The 14,758-nt window shown below is 37.8% G+C and overlaps 1 protein-coding gene and 1 long non-coding RNA gene across 2 annotated transcripts in view; both read left to right on the top strand.

Annotated features, from left to right (window-relative positions):
- The window catches only part of csmd2 (CUB and Sushi multiple domains 2), a 324,493-nt gene that overhangs the window by 142,455 nt on the left and 167,280 nt on the right, over nucleotides 1–14,758 (top strand). The gene's annotated exons all lie outside the window — the stretch shown is intronic.
- LOC309511795 lies at nucleotides 9,814–13,858 on the top strand. The gene is made up of 3 exons (XR_014210760.1): nucleotides 9,814–10,125; nucleotides 11,795–11,871; nucleotides 13,311–13,858. It is a non-coding gene; the product is annotated as an uncharacterized lncRNA (long non-coding RNA).

Here is a 14,758-nt window from a genome sequence, read left to right on the forward strand (position 1 = left end):
AATTGTGTTTTAGTGAAGTGGTAGTCTAGTGGTGAAGGTAGCTGTTTGAAAGATAATGGCTGTGTTCAGAACTTGCTGCCTTTGCATATAGTAAATGGAAGTAGGAAAGCATCAAGGTTCATAACATACTTGATGCCTTCAACTGGTTTATTTTGGGCAGCATAGATGTGTATTGGTAGAAAGAATAAAAATGGTGTCTAATATAGTAGTAAGTATAGGATGAATCAGTATAATGCAAATAATAATAATAATAATAATAATAATAATAATACAAAGTTTTTACTAATGTTCTGATACTAATAGATAGCTAAATATCTCCATGTTAATAGTTGATATTAAAGTGTTATACAATTTTTTATAACTTATACATATTACTCAAAAATCAACCATTTCAGATGTTCAAAATAAATTTGATTAAATTAGTATTTTAAATTATAATTGTAGGTATTATATTATAATTTAAAGATTATCTTCAACTGGCAGAGGTCATTTTAATTAAAACAATATATTTACACAACACCAGGCCAATAACCGATATGTTACCGATTTGTCATCTGTACCTTCCCCAATTTCAATGATTAAGATTAAGGGCTTATTATTCAGTATGTGAATGTGAAGGACAGATGTTTTAATGAATATTAAAACCCCTTAAGTGGGTTACATATAAAGTTTTAAAAAGTTTTTTATTATTTATTTTTTTACATTTTTAAAGGAAGCCAGTGGAGTTAAGTCAAACCTATCAAGAGCTTTACATAACTGTGCACTGTATGGGGTGGTATAACAGAGGATCAGAAAAAGAGCCATGTAAAAGCATGCCTGGAGTTTGCCAAAAGCATAATAGTGACCCAATTTGAGATTTAGTAAGATGATTTTGTCAGAGATGTAGGTAACTTCAGTAAATGTTTGTGGTGGTACTTTGTATTGTTAGTACTTAAAGGCCATATTTTATGTATGTATATGTATGTATGTATGTATGTATTTATTATTTTATTTACTTTATTTTGTTTATTTTTTCAGTAAGTGTGATAATGTGGAATGTTGTATTTTATTCTAGATTATCTTGCAGCTTCAACTAAAATCATTTGTTCACCTCTGTTACCCACCTTTTCCGTTTTCTTCTTCCTGTTTTGTGCTCTTGTGTGCACCTGCAGTGTGTCTCAGCTGGATGTAGATTGTATTTGATTTGTTATAAGGGTCTTCAGTTTTAAATGGCACTTGTCCTTCTTTAAGCCTGCTCATTTTACGTCTGCTGATGCTTTCACTGGCGAACAGATCACTCACTCAGCTGACATAACTCAAGGGTCTTGAGTTTTCTTTCTTTCTGTCACTCTGTGCGCTCTTTCTAGACTGCAATCTTTCATTTGTCTCATACGCAGACTCACACACAGCGGATCCATACGGTCTGGGTGATTGATCACTTTAATATGTATCACAGTTGATTCACTTCAGCTCGTTCTGACTTTCCTCAGAGTACGAGATGTTACATAAAAAATATAAATCAATGAAGCCGAACGAAGACAGAAAACACTGAGGAAGAGCAAGAAACCAATGATATATCATGCATGCGCACCAAAGAATAAGCTCTGGACAAAATCCAATCAAGAAGAACTCTGAGAAGAGAGATTATGATCTCTTGTGTCTCCCCACACTAATACCCACAGGGTATACCAGTCTATCTTCTATCCCCACAACTCAAGCATTCATTCTTCTGATGAAAGAGTAAAATAGATGATAGCACAAGCCAAAGCACTTTTGGATTCAGCAATATTACCTTACAAACTCCTTCAAACATTTTCTCCAAGTAATACACTATAGGATACAAAGTCTTTTATTTCTGTATTTTCTTTATCCTTTGTCAGTTTAACAACTTTTTCACATCTGGAAATTGTGTAATTGAAAGACTCAGTTTCTATGTCTGTTTTATCACAAGATTAGTGTAGTTTATTTTCTTTTTTTCTCCATACAGTCAGCACCATTTTATTTTTAAATATCCTTTGTGTTCCGCAGAAGAAAGAAAGTCATACGGGTTTGGGATGACACAAGGGTGAGTAAACGATAACAGAATTTTGATTTGAACTATCCCTTTAAATCACTGTAGTTACTGACTAGTTGTACTGACTAAATGTGTAGTTTAAAGATGCACATTCTGAGTTTTGTCACTAGTATTTTAGAAAAATAGATTAATTAAATATTTGAAATGAAACAAAGATTTCAAATTCTGACCATTTTATTCAAACAAACTGTATAGCATCTATGCTAACTTGTCAACTCTTCCGCTTTACTACTAGTTACAGCACGAAATAAACATGAATTAACATCACAAGGTAAAAGACAACTTACTGAAATCCGTATTATGTCTCTTGTAATCACTTAATCAGTGACTGTCGATAAAACAGCTTGTAAATAATGTAATGTAATTACATTTACTTTGGAAAAGCCATTCAAAAGACGTTAGTCAGCTAGGAAACTCTAGAGAGAAGCATTTTGCTGAATGTATGCACTATATTTCTTTTTACATTCATTTTTACTCAACCTGTTCTTAAATATGTACATTTATTTTTGAATAAATCAATCATGTTGTGATAGCCACCATTACAATGTTCATTTAAAAACAAAACAAGTAGAAACATAATTAAGTCATTAAAATTTTACTGTAACATAATTATCATAATAATTATAATTTATTATTATTATAATATTAAGAAAACTTCCTTATGTACCAACTGTGGTTCCCTCTATAGTTTACAGCATTAGATAGTAGTTAGAGATTTTATTTAATTTTTTCTTGATGAAAGTTGCCATGTACTGTACCTGATAGTCCCCAATGAATCGATATCGAATTGAATCACAAGCTTATTGAAATAGCAAATCTAATTGAATTGTGAAATTTGTGTCAATGTTCAGTATTTAATGTGTAATATGTACTGTAGTTGAGGCCAGTTATTGGATTTGCATTAATCCCATCTCAAAAAGTACATTTCTAAAATTAATATTTAATTGAATTTCTCATAGCTTGCAATTTTTCTAAATATTTATGATATTAAAGTACTAGAACTGTTCAGCAGCTGAAACTGTTAAATATATTTGGAACCAGGGTCCAGATAAGTCAGCCTGGAAATTCATGTCAGGTATACATTTTAATTCTGTTCTGTAGCACTAATGCTGCATAAATTACACACTTCACCTTTAATCTCATGTAATGTAATGTGTTGTCATTTGGATGTTAAGGTTCTAGCATGATTTATGTGCGAGCATGCTAGCAAACCTTTGACTTGCTGAAAGCAATGAGGGCAGATGGTAATCAGTTCATATTTCTGTGCTGGATATATGCTAATATCCTAGATTCTCTCTCGAGGCATGATGGGTATGTAGATGGATGATAGAAGATCTAATAATCTGTTGTGATACTGATCATAACCACTGGGCTGGCACAGAGAAACTATCTTCACTACAGGCAATAATGCAACAGTAATTCCGAGGGGGCATGTTTCCGAATCCCTCGGTTGTGCACCTTTGCCCTTTTTCCGTTTTTTGGTCCCCTGGGGTGGCGTCAAGCCGTTAGCTTGACATGTTGAGGATGTTGATGTATTGCTGCATGGTGCATTAGCATTGTCTGGACAAGCCCTTCTTCCTGTAAACAGCAGGTTAATGTCTCTCTACCCTCCTCTTTTTATTTGGCTAAGTCTGACAACTCCGTCTCGGGTTTACTGTTGACATTTGCGTGGCGGCTTCCTCGTTTATCATCGGGGGCCTGTGTGCCGAGAGCTTCAAGAAGGAGGGGGGTAAGCTCTCATAAAGCCGGTGCGTTCAGCTGCTCCTAAGCAGATAGCTCTATCAAACCTATCCCCCCTCCCCACCCACAATCCATCCGTTTGAATCCATCTTCATAAAGCTGCGACATCACAGAGAAGCGACAGAGCGGAATCGCTAACTCTAATACGTAATGTACTAAACATTGAAATTATGACTCATAAACACCATAAATGTCAATCTTCAGGTGGGCAGAAGACATTGTATAGCGTTTTCCCAAGCTCCGTGGAAGCGTCTTTGCTTATGCACGCAAACTCGTGTAAACAAACAGATACTCACGCTCGGTTTGAGGCCGGACCGGAGGGATTCCGACACATACAGACGTCGTCTGTGTGTTTTACTGGTTTGCTATTTTCATGTTGTGCCATTTCTCTCACATCCCTCAAAATATGAAAAAAAAAAAGAGGCTATGGGAGAGAGGCCCCTGCTGCATAGGTCTGAAAAAGCTCTAAAAGAGTAAATATCAAAAAACAATATCTGTAGTAGAGGATGCACACTGCACTGTCAGTGGCCCCTTTATTATACACAAACTCGGGTAGCAATAGGTAAATGGATGTCACTGTGTTTCAGAGAGGACTCAGCTAGTGTTTTCCACCCCACTGCTATTGCTGCCTTCATCTCTGAGACTATTTTTGGCAAAAGAGGTACTTACTATTAAATCTACAGCCATTGTGCAGTTCATTACACCTTCACGTTACATAGTAAAAGTAGCTTGTTATCTTTTTATATTTATTATACTTCTTTTTTTCGGCCGGCCGAAAATTATTGCCCGAAAATGGCATTTTCAGTTTTTGTCGGAAAGAGAAATAAGGCCACAAATATATGCCACCCTGTCTCTCAGTGTTCAGCCGTCAGGTTTCACTCTTGCACAGCATTTTTTGTAACTTTGCGTGTGGCACCGCTTCCGAAGATGCACAACTTTGAAGCGACTCTGGCCGAGCAGGTAAGTCTGTACCGGCACCCGGTTTGCTCCGCTCTGTGTGTGCGGAAGCGGACACTTCACTCATGTACTGTTCACCATCACCGGTAAAATATGCTCAAATAATGTGCTGGCATGACATTTCTCTGTAGTAGACTTGTTTCTGTTTGCAATCCACCTTATTCTGCTCTAAACAATGCGCGCTGCCATAACGACGACTCTGGTTGCCTATACTTCCGGTTCGTAACGCTTGACCTTACTAGAAGCGAGAGAATGAGTTCAAGGCAAGCTCCTCATGTGCTGTTGTTGGTTGTTTTAACAATTCAAAGAAGATTTCAAACTTTTTAGAAACTGAGTGTTTCAAGCATAAGATAAGAAGGAGATAATGCCCATGTCCGGTTCCGTATCAGATACATTCAATAAAGTAAACATTTAGAGTGGTTAGCTGCGTTAAAACTGAAGCATAAGAAAAAAAGTCGGAAAACTTTGCCCATTAATTAGATGTGCAAGGCAAGCAGGCAAGTTTTCGGGTTGTTATGGACAATTAAAAATGTGAATATTCACGTTGCACTAGCGGTGGACTTTCAGTGAATTTATTTAAAGATTTATTTTTTAAAGAGCCGTTTGTGAGTCAAAAGAACCGGCTCTTTTCAGTGAGCTGAGTCAAACGAGCCGAAATGTTTACTTTTCACATCGTTTTAAAATAAAAACAGTACAGTATATAGTAGTCATAACTTAGAATTTTATTATAATTGTATTTCATATAATATACAATAATGTAATTTTTACTTGTTATATCAAATGTGATAATTGCTAGTTCATTTAAAATATTAAAATATGCACCCCATACACTTACCCTGTTTTAAATGAAATAACGATCTCATAATATTGTGAGTTTTACACCATTATGGAAACAATAGAGAATGAATGACATTCTCTGTGATCGATTCGCAGTAGCATTTTTCGACAAGGCAGCACAAATCGTCGGAACACCGGCTCATGAAAAAGAGCCGAAATGCCCATCGCAACGCACATTATTAGGTGGCCAGTGTTTCACTTTCCCTCCAATAATATTTTGTTTTAATATCGCGGCGACGTATGTGTGCTTACTGGGAACATAATAAAGACACCTGGACTCGGTCGAGACCAAAAGCCATATTTGGCAAGACCAGTGGCCGAGACCGGGACAAGTCCGAGTCCGAATGCGAGCGAGTCTGAGACAAGTCCGAGACCATAGAAAAACGGTTTTGAGTCCAAGACCGGACTCGAGTACTACGGCCCTATCTACTACTTTTAATAACTACAAACGATCACCGTAGCCTTTACGCTAGTACTAACATTCTATGTAAACAAACACTTCAACCGGAAGTACAAAACCGTTTAGTCAGTTGAAACCGCTATGAATCATGGGAAAAAGAACGGGCGCAGAATAAGGTGAATAGCCCTACTGTGATGTAACATGGTGTGGTATAGCCGTGCTGGGCAACGCTGGTAAAATGCCGCTATCCTCTCGTTCATTGATCCGCTTCCCGCTAACTGCTCACATGCTCTTATATGAATAGCTTTGTAGGACTATAGCCTACTTTTTTCTTTATTTTATAATTGGTCAAAAAAATGATCTGTTAAATCTGATTCTGTTGCATAGAACTGAATGTAATATAATATATTGATATTTGATTGGCTTGTATTTTTCAATTTCAGATTCAACAAAATTACTAAATTTAAAAAAGTGTAATATTAATACAGTTATTCATAAATATGTAAAAATAAGAAATTAATATTTATTAAAAAAGAATTTTAAAAAGTAATTTTCAGTTTTGGTTTTCGGCCAAGTGCATCCACAATTTTCGGTTTCGGCCCAGAATTGTCATTACGGTGCATCCCTAAATCTAGCCCATGTTCAAGAGTGTACTGGAAGTAGCTATCAGAAGATGAGTACAGCAATAATACTCAGGTAGGCTGTGGCGTTTAGACGATGCTCACTTGGTCCTAAGGGGCCCAAAGTGTGCCAAGAAAATATGTGCCACACTATCACACCACCAGCAGCAGCCTGGACCATTGATACAAGGCAGGATGGATCCATGTTTCAATGTTGTTTACGCCAAATTCTGACCCAACCATCTGAATGTTGCAGCAGAAATCAAGACTCATCAGACCAGGCAACGTTTTTCCAATCTTGTGCTGTCCAATTTTGGTGAGCCTGTGTGAATTGTAGCCTCAGTTTGCTGTTGTTGGCTGACAGGAGTGGCACCTGGTGTGTCTTCTGCTGCTGTAGCCCATTTGCTTCAAGGTTTGATGTGTTGTGTGTTTAGAGATGCTCTTCTGCAGACCTCGGTTGTAACGAGTGGTTATTTAAGTTACTGTTGCCTTTCTATCAGCTTGAATTAGTCTTGCCATTCTTCTCTGGCATCAACAAGGCATTTTTACCCACATAACTGACGCTCACTGGATATTTTCTCTCTTTTGGACCATTCTCTGTAAACCCTGGAAATGGTGGTTTGTGAAAATCTCAGTAGATCAGCAGTTTCTGAAATACTCAGACCAGCCCGTCTGGCACCAACAACCACGCCACATTTAGAGTCACTTAAATCACCTTTCTTCCCCATGCTGATGCTCAGTTTGAACTTCGGCAAATCATCTGCTACATGCATTGAGTTGCTGCCATGCGATTGGCTGATTAGATATTTGCGTTTACGAACATTTGAACAGGTGTACCTAATAAAGTGGCCGGTGAGGGTAAATATGGAATATTTCAGGGGAAAAGTATAATTGTATAATGAAATATTGTCTGTGAACTACATAATCAATAAAATAGCTTCGCTACTTGAAGTGGTGACGCTACCACGCTACTGAGATATGTCCAGCTATGTGGAAGGAAATAGGCTAATCACTCTTATTTGTGGTAGGGAGGAACCACATATGGGTTTGCAGTCCGGTCTTTAGTGATAATCCAGAGTAAATGTGTGTTTCTGTCTGTTTGTGTGGGTGTGTATGTGAGAATGTGTTCAAGGGTGTTTACTGCCCTGTCAGATTGGATTTTACCATTAGCATGTGCATGAAATGTGAACAGCACTGTTACGTAACAGCATACAATCCATTTTTCTCAGCTTGCTATTTCTTATTCAGCCTTGAGTGACTGTGAGCTATTGACTGGAAGCTGTGTGCTGACATTGTCAAATGCTTTGCCATTGGCTTTACAGGTACGATATGTTAAACATGGGGAATGTTTAACATATCGTCATGAGTGTGCATCAGTGGTGTGGCCATTACTGGACAATGGTGTGGCCTTGAAAGAAAGGCTAATATCAGCCAAGCTAATCTACTGGCTAGAGTCTTCATTTGTTCAGATAATTCTCCATTCATCAGATGGCTTGATGGGTCTTCAGTAAATCCACACAAAATTCTTGTTCTGAACTGGAGTACTGTTGTGTGTTTGATGTGGCATAGCATTGTGGTGTGATTATATTATTATTATTATATATAACTGTGAATGTAGTTAAGGCCCATTTAAACAAAGGATGATAACTGTGAGGATAGTGAAAAAAAAAATGAAAACAAGTTTTATTTTATTTTCTAAATTTAAAATAATTGCAGAGTTCGAGCCACAACTATAACGATAACGACACAAAGAAACAACTTTTTGTGAGAATTTTGAATTTAGATAAATTTGGATTTAGAAAAATGTGTTGAGGACAGGAAGATAAGCAATGTTTACTGGACTTAAACATAATCAAATCAAATCAGGTCAAAGTCAAATTTATTGTCATACAAGTCTACAAAGTACAATGAAAATCTTGACTTCTTCTCCAGTACAGTAATTGTATTCTCTTCAGGGTGAAACGCTGTCAAAGTTTGTTTATATTTGCCTGCTTCTTAACCTCCAGATCTTGAGTCATTGCAGGCTCTTTCCCTATGAGGTCATTTGGTGATAAAGCGGTTCCTGAAGGCCTCAGTTGAGTCCTATGTGAAACTTGTATTTTCTACTTATCCAGCAGCACAGGACGGCACATAGAGGCCCTGAATCTGAATGCTTTAATGCTGTGATCTGTTTAGCATTAAAAACAGTTGATGCCTGTGATCCATTCTGTCACTGCAAATAGAAAAAGGCTCAGTGGGAGAATTAGTTTCAGTCAAAAATAAACACGCAGCACACTCATTTCAAGATTATGAATGGCACAAGTGTCCACAGGCAAAACTCTTGACGGTGAATAGATTGACTCGAGAGCACATGAACATGCAAAATGAATAATATAAAAAAAAATATATATATATAAAAAAAAACAGGGAACTGTGGGGTGTGCTATTTGAATCACATGTCATCTGTCAGGTGTTTTTGTTTTGGTTGTTTTTTTGTTTTTGTTTTTTTTGTAGAGCTGCATGATTCTGGATAAATTGAGAATCACTTTTTTTTCTTTTTTTTTTTTTAAGTAGAGATCATGATTCTCCCACGATTCAGAATAGACAACTAAACAAAATAGCGTACTTCATTAGAGGTTCTGACAAAATGTTAACTGCAGTTTATTTTATTTTTATTTTTTTTATCGTTTTGAATGAATGATTCAATGACTCACACATAAAGACTTCAATTGTTTAATTACTGGAAGAATCAGTATTTTTTTAACGAATCAAAGATTCAATGACAAAAAAATAAATAAATAGAATATATATATAACAGCCACTTGTCGTCACTTGTCGCCACCTACTGGTGTAACAATGTAATTAATGCATTCTTTATTTGAAGTGTCAAGTTACTTTCAAAAGGTGATTTAGTCTATTGTGATATCTACCAGAGACCATATATCTGAACTATAAACATTTATGCCAGTACTTATGTGATAATTTGAATGATTGTAACACGGAAATAATGATGCTGTGTGGTTGAAAAGAGTTTGTGAAGCTGTGCCATACCTAGACATGACAACTGCTCTTTCTGGGTTAGCGGCAGCACCAACGCAGATTTGACTGTTCGCTGTGATTGTAGTTGTCAAAGGTTTAATAGACACATAGCCGAATCATTGTCATTTAGCAATAAGATCGCATGGGTGTTTGAACCGATATCGTGATCTTTTAACGATTAATCACACTCTAAAAACTCCTGGGTTATTTCTTCAACCCATTTTCTGGGTTATTTGTGTTGGGTTAAAATTATGGGTTATTTTTTCAGAGAGTAACCATTTTCTGGGTTATAGGGCTAATATTTTGACCCAATTAATGGGTTGTTTGGGTTTCTGGGTTATTTTTTAAAGAGTAACCCATGTTCTGGGTTATAGGGTTGGCTTTCTCTCTCTCGCAGTTGTTCTGGAATTTTCTCACAACAGTCGTTTGAAATAACCGTCGCTTCGCGCTCGATCCGTTTTGGCCTGTGCTTCATCGGTGCAACTTCATCTATATTCAAGGTAAGAGACAAAGAGAGTATTTTCAGTGTTGATGTAACGTTAATGTTAACTTTTCTGTGTCCATGTCCCTGTTGCTAGTTTAGCACCATTTGCTAAAAAAAAAAAATACGTTGCTACGTTGAGACTAGCGTTAGCCGTGGTAATTCTGTGGTTGGCATGTAGCCGCGGCTATCACGACAACATCTAGGACAACTCGAGGTAACATTATCGCACACCGGACGCGATTTTGAACACGGTCCTGAGCCGTTGCTGGGTGCCGCGGACAGACCGCCGGTGTGTGTGTGTGTGTGTGTGTGTGTGTCCGTTACACTCATAGAGAATAATGTGTTCGAATTTTAAAGACGCGGCGCTGCGCTTCGCGTCCGGTGTGCTATCTCACAGATGATCCCACAGTAGCTGCACGGGTCTCAAGCTGTCTGGCGGACATCTCCACATGGATGAAGGAACACCACCTGCAGCTCAACCTGGCAAAGACTGAGCTTCTCGTCCTCCCTGCCAATCCGTCTCTACAGCACGACTTCACCATCCAGCTAGAGTCATCATTAATCACCCCATCAAGATCGGTCAGAAATCTTGGAGTAACGTTTGATGACCAGCTGACCTTCACAGATCACATTTCAAAGACAGCTCGATCATGCAGGTTTGCACTGCACAACATCAGGAAGATCAGGCCTTTCCTAACTGAGCATGCAACACAACTTATCGTCCAGGCCCTGGTCATCTCTAGGCTTGACTACTGCAATGCCCTTCTGGCTGGACTCCCAGCATGTGCGACCAAACCCCTACAGATGATCCAGAATGCTGCAGCTCGTCTTGTCTTCAACGAGCCCAAGAGGGCCCACGTCACTCCTCTGTTCATCTCTCTGCACTGGCTACCTCTAGCTGCTCGCATCAAGTTCAAGGCACTGACGCTTGCTTACAGAACTATCACAGGCTCAGCTCCCTCCTACTTTCACTCACTCCTACGAGTCTACATCCCTACCAGACACCTACGATCGGTCAACGAGCGACGTCTCGTGGTTCCATCACAGAAAGCCACAAAATCACTTTCCAGAACATTCTCATTTACAGTTCCATGCTGGTGGAACGCTCTCCCCACCCTCATCCGGAATGCAGAATCCCTGACAACATTCAAAAAACAGCTGAAAACCAATCTCTTCCGTGAGCACTTAACCTAACAAAAAAAAAAAAAAAAAAAAAAAAAAAAAATCCTTTCCCTTTGAAACATCACTTATCAGGCTTATGCTACTCTGAATAATACCAGAACTTCGTATTTTGAGCACTTCCTGCGTTGTTGTTGCTTTTGCCTCTTTATGATGACTCGCTGAACTTAGTCCTAATTTGTAAGTCGCTTTGGATAAGGGCGTCTGCTAAATGACTAAATGTAAATGTAAATGTAAATGTGTGCGAGCCCCTTGAGAGAGTGCACGTCCGGTGAGCGATACCTCGAGTTGTCCTAGACGCGACGTGGCGCTTCTCGTCCGGTGTGCGAGCCCCATAGCCGCGGCTACAGAGCGACGAGGCAACACAATAGTTGAGTTATGTTTACCAGCTGTGCCGTGCTTATCATATATCATACAGTGCTTTACTGGCTGAAGTAGTGAGAGTTAAAGAAGCGGGTCAAGTCTTCAAATTGTTGCTAACCTCTATATTGCTATGTTTTCTCCAGGTCATTTTGAATGGACAGTTTTGTCGCTGATAAGCTAACTGAGTGGCAGCTGTCTGAGCTGACAGAGAATTTTAGAGGTGAGCATTTTACTCTTATTGCCCTTATATCATCTCTCTATACCTACATTTTTTTTTTAGTAAGACTTAAATGTGTCAGTGCAAGATTTTGTGAGTCACAACTTCTTCGACAGTGGGGTATGCACAACCCAAAAATATTATTGTGCCTTGTCTTTAAGCTGTTATGCATAAGAATGGGCTGTCATTACACTTTTTAATGAAAGAAAATATGTCATTCACACAAAATGGGTAATGTTAATGCTGCAAAAGAACCACATTAGTTAACTAGCAATTTGGGCCATGTAAAAAAAAGTAAAAAAAAAAGCCACTGCATTACCTTAAAGGCACAATATGGGATTTTTTCTCCACTAGGGGTCGCTAACCTATTTACAATAACAAAGGCGTAGATTGATGACGCAACATTTGCTATGAATTATGGATTTTGTCGTCAACGTCAAGCCGACCGATCTAATAATGTATATGGATGACTGAATACATCGATGCTTTTATCATGACTGTGATATGAAGCAGTTCGGGATTGCTAAGAGACAGCTATCAGCTCCACACGCGATGCGAGTCCCGCGGATATAAAAGGAATATGGACATTTCATTCTACCGAACTACACGCAGAATTACTACTCACAGGTCAGTTTATTAGACAAATTAAACTTGAGAGGTAACGCAGCGCTGTTTCACTCGGTCTAACATTACACTATCACACTAAACTGCATTTGAATGTGTTGAAATGTATGTGTTAACGTTAGTTTGTCTGTATGAGACTAGCAGTAAGCTAGATCAACATTTTATCATTGTTGAACTATATAACCTTGATTAGTTTTATGTAAATGTGCTCACCTGTTTAATAAAGTACATGTAGGAGTTGTCGAAGTCTCGGACGTGGAGCTCTCGTTTATATAGTGTCCATGGGAGCTCTCGACATCTCGAAAACACCGCGCTGATATTGATTCTCGGTTTAGTTCTCCTTTTTTATCCAAAGTCTGCTTGCCATGGTCCATAATGTTTGAACGAAACAACAACAGCGTGCAAATAGACATTGCGAACTACACAGTTGTCCGCGTCAGTTTGGTTACTATCAGAGGGCTCGTTCATAGCTCTGGTTGCCATGGCAGCACGAGCGGAAACCAGAGACAACACGGATATGACGCCATTGACGGCGACAAAACGGAAATAAAGACACGGTCCGTGTCGTCGAATTAAAATATTAATTTCTCTGGATTTAGAAATTAATTGGAACTGTCGGGATAATGTAAATACACAACTTTAAAAAATATATAACATAGATATAGTGATTTTTTATATTTTTAAATAAAAAAAAATACATATTGTGCCTTTAAAAGTGATTATTTGTTAGCTTGATAATGAAAGAGTGTCTGGTGAGTGGTTCACAATTGTCCCGACTTATTAACAATACTCATGTTGTCTTGTTTTCTGTCTTTCAGATAGATGAGGAGGCATTTCTTCTCTTTGATGAGGACACTATCAAAAATCTTGTCCCCAAAGTTGGCCCCAGGCTTAAATTCCTGAGGCGCTTCTGAGAATTGTTGTTTATTTTTCTATTTTTTATTTCTAATATTGTTATTACAGTGTGACCTAAAATAAATATGAAAATAAACATGTCCAAGTGTGTGTTTTTTCCTTATAGATTTTTATTTAATGCAATAAAAATGTAAAAGTGCTTGAAGTGTGTAATATAATGTAAAACAAAGTTTTATTTTCTGAAATAAGGCATACTGGGATAGTGACCCAAGTTAGGTTATTTTTGACCCAACTCCTGGGTTAAAAAGGGACCAACTAATTTTTGGGTTATTTCTACCCAGATGTTGGGTTTTTTTAAACCCAACATTTGGGTCAGGTATTTAACCCATAATTTGGGTCAAAAAGCATAACCCAATTTTCTGAGTTGAAATAACCCATAAATTAGTTGGTCCCTTTATAACCCAGGAGTTGGGTCAAAAATAACCCATTATGGGTTATTTTTGACCCAGGAGTTTTTAGAGTGCACGCAGCTCTAGTTTAGTTTTGTTTTGTGTTTTGTTTTGATCATTTGATATTGACATTTTTTTTCCTAAAAAATCATGCATTAGTTCATTCATTTGTTGATTAATTGACTCATTTACTCACTGATTCATTGATTTATTTCAAACTCCTTTAGCTTCTTTTCTTTGCTTGATTCTTCAAATGATACACCTGGCAAAACAAAATGTACCATCACTCCCAAATAGGTTTAATGATATCTGTACATTTTGATTATCCAGTGAAGATCAGCACAGGCAGTTAAGAACAAAATCAGACTTAAATTATGCCTAAAAGGGGAGTAGGGATATGGTATATACTGATGTCATGGTGATGTATTGTAAATATATATATATAAGCTGTGTCATACATTTTTTAACAATTTCATATATGTGTGTATAAAACAGATTAATATACCCTCACACACCCACTTACCTACACACAAATGTCCGAACACACTGCCCTATCCAGCCCACACCAATGTGATTCTGTTATCTCTGGTAAAATAGCAATGGATCCTCTTTATGGCCCTCTTTTATGGATCCTCTGGGAAAGCTCAATTACACAGCTGCATCCACGAGTGACCTTGGAAGCTAATTTGTTTTCCTCCTGTTAACTACAAATCCAGGTGAATGGGCGATAACAGTGAGGTAGATAAAGAAATACTTGTTATTATTTATTGTTTCTGTAATTTTTCATTATTATTATAATTTTAACTTGACTTAGCAAAGGCAAATGCAGAAAGGGAAGGTGATTGTAGCCATTACAATTGTGGAGGAAAAGGCTTATTTTAATAGTGATCTCAGTGAGGGTCTGCGACTCAATATGTCTGCCTCTTTCATGTTCATTTCATTTCCTGCTGATGTCAGGCTTA

Source organism: Leuciscus leuciscus (assembly GCF_965113295.1).
Source record: "Leuciscus leuciscus genome assembly, chromosome: 12".
Classification (NCBI taxonomy): domain Eukaryota; kingdom Metazoa; phylum Chordata; class Actinopteri; order Cypriniformes; family Leuciscidae; genus Leuciscus; species Leuciscus leuciscus.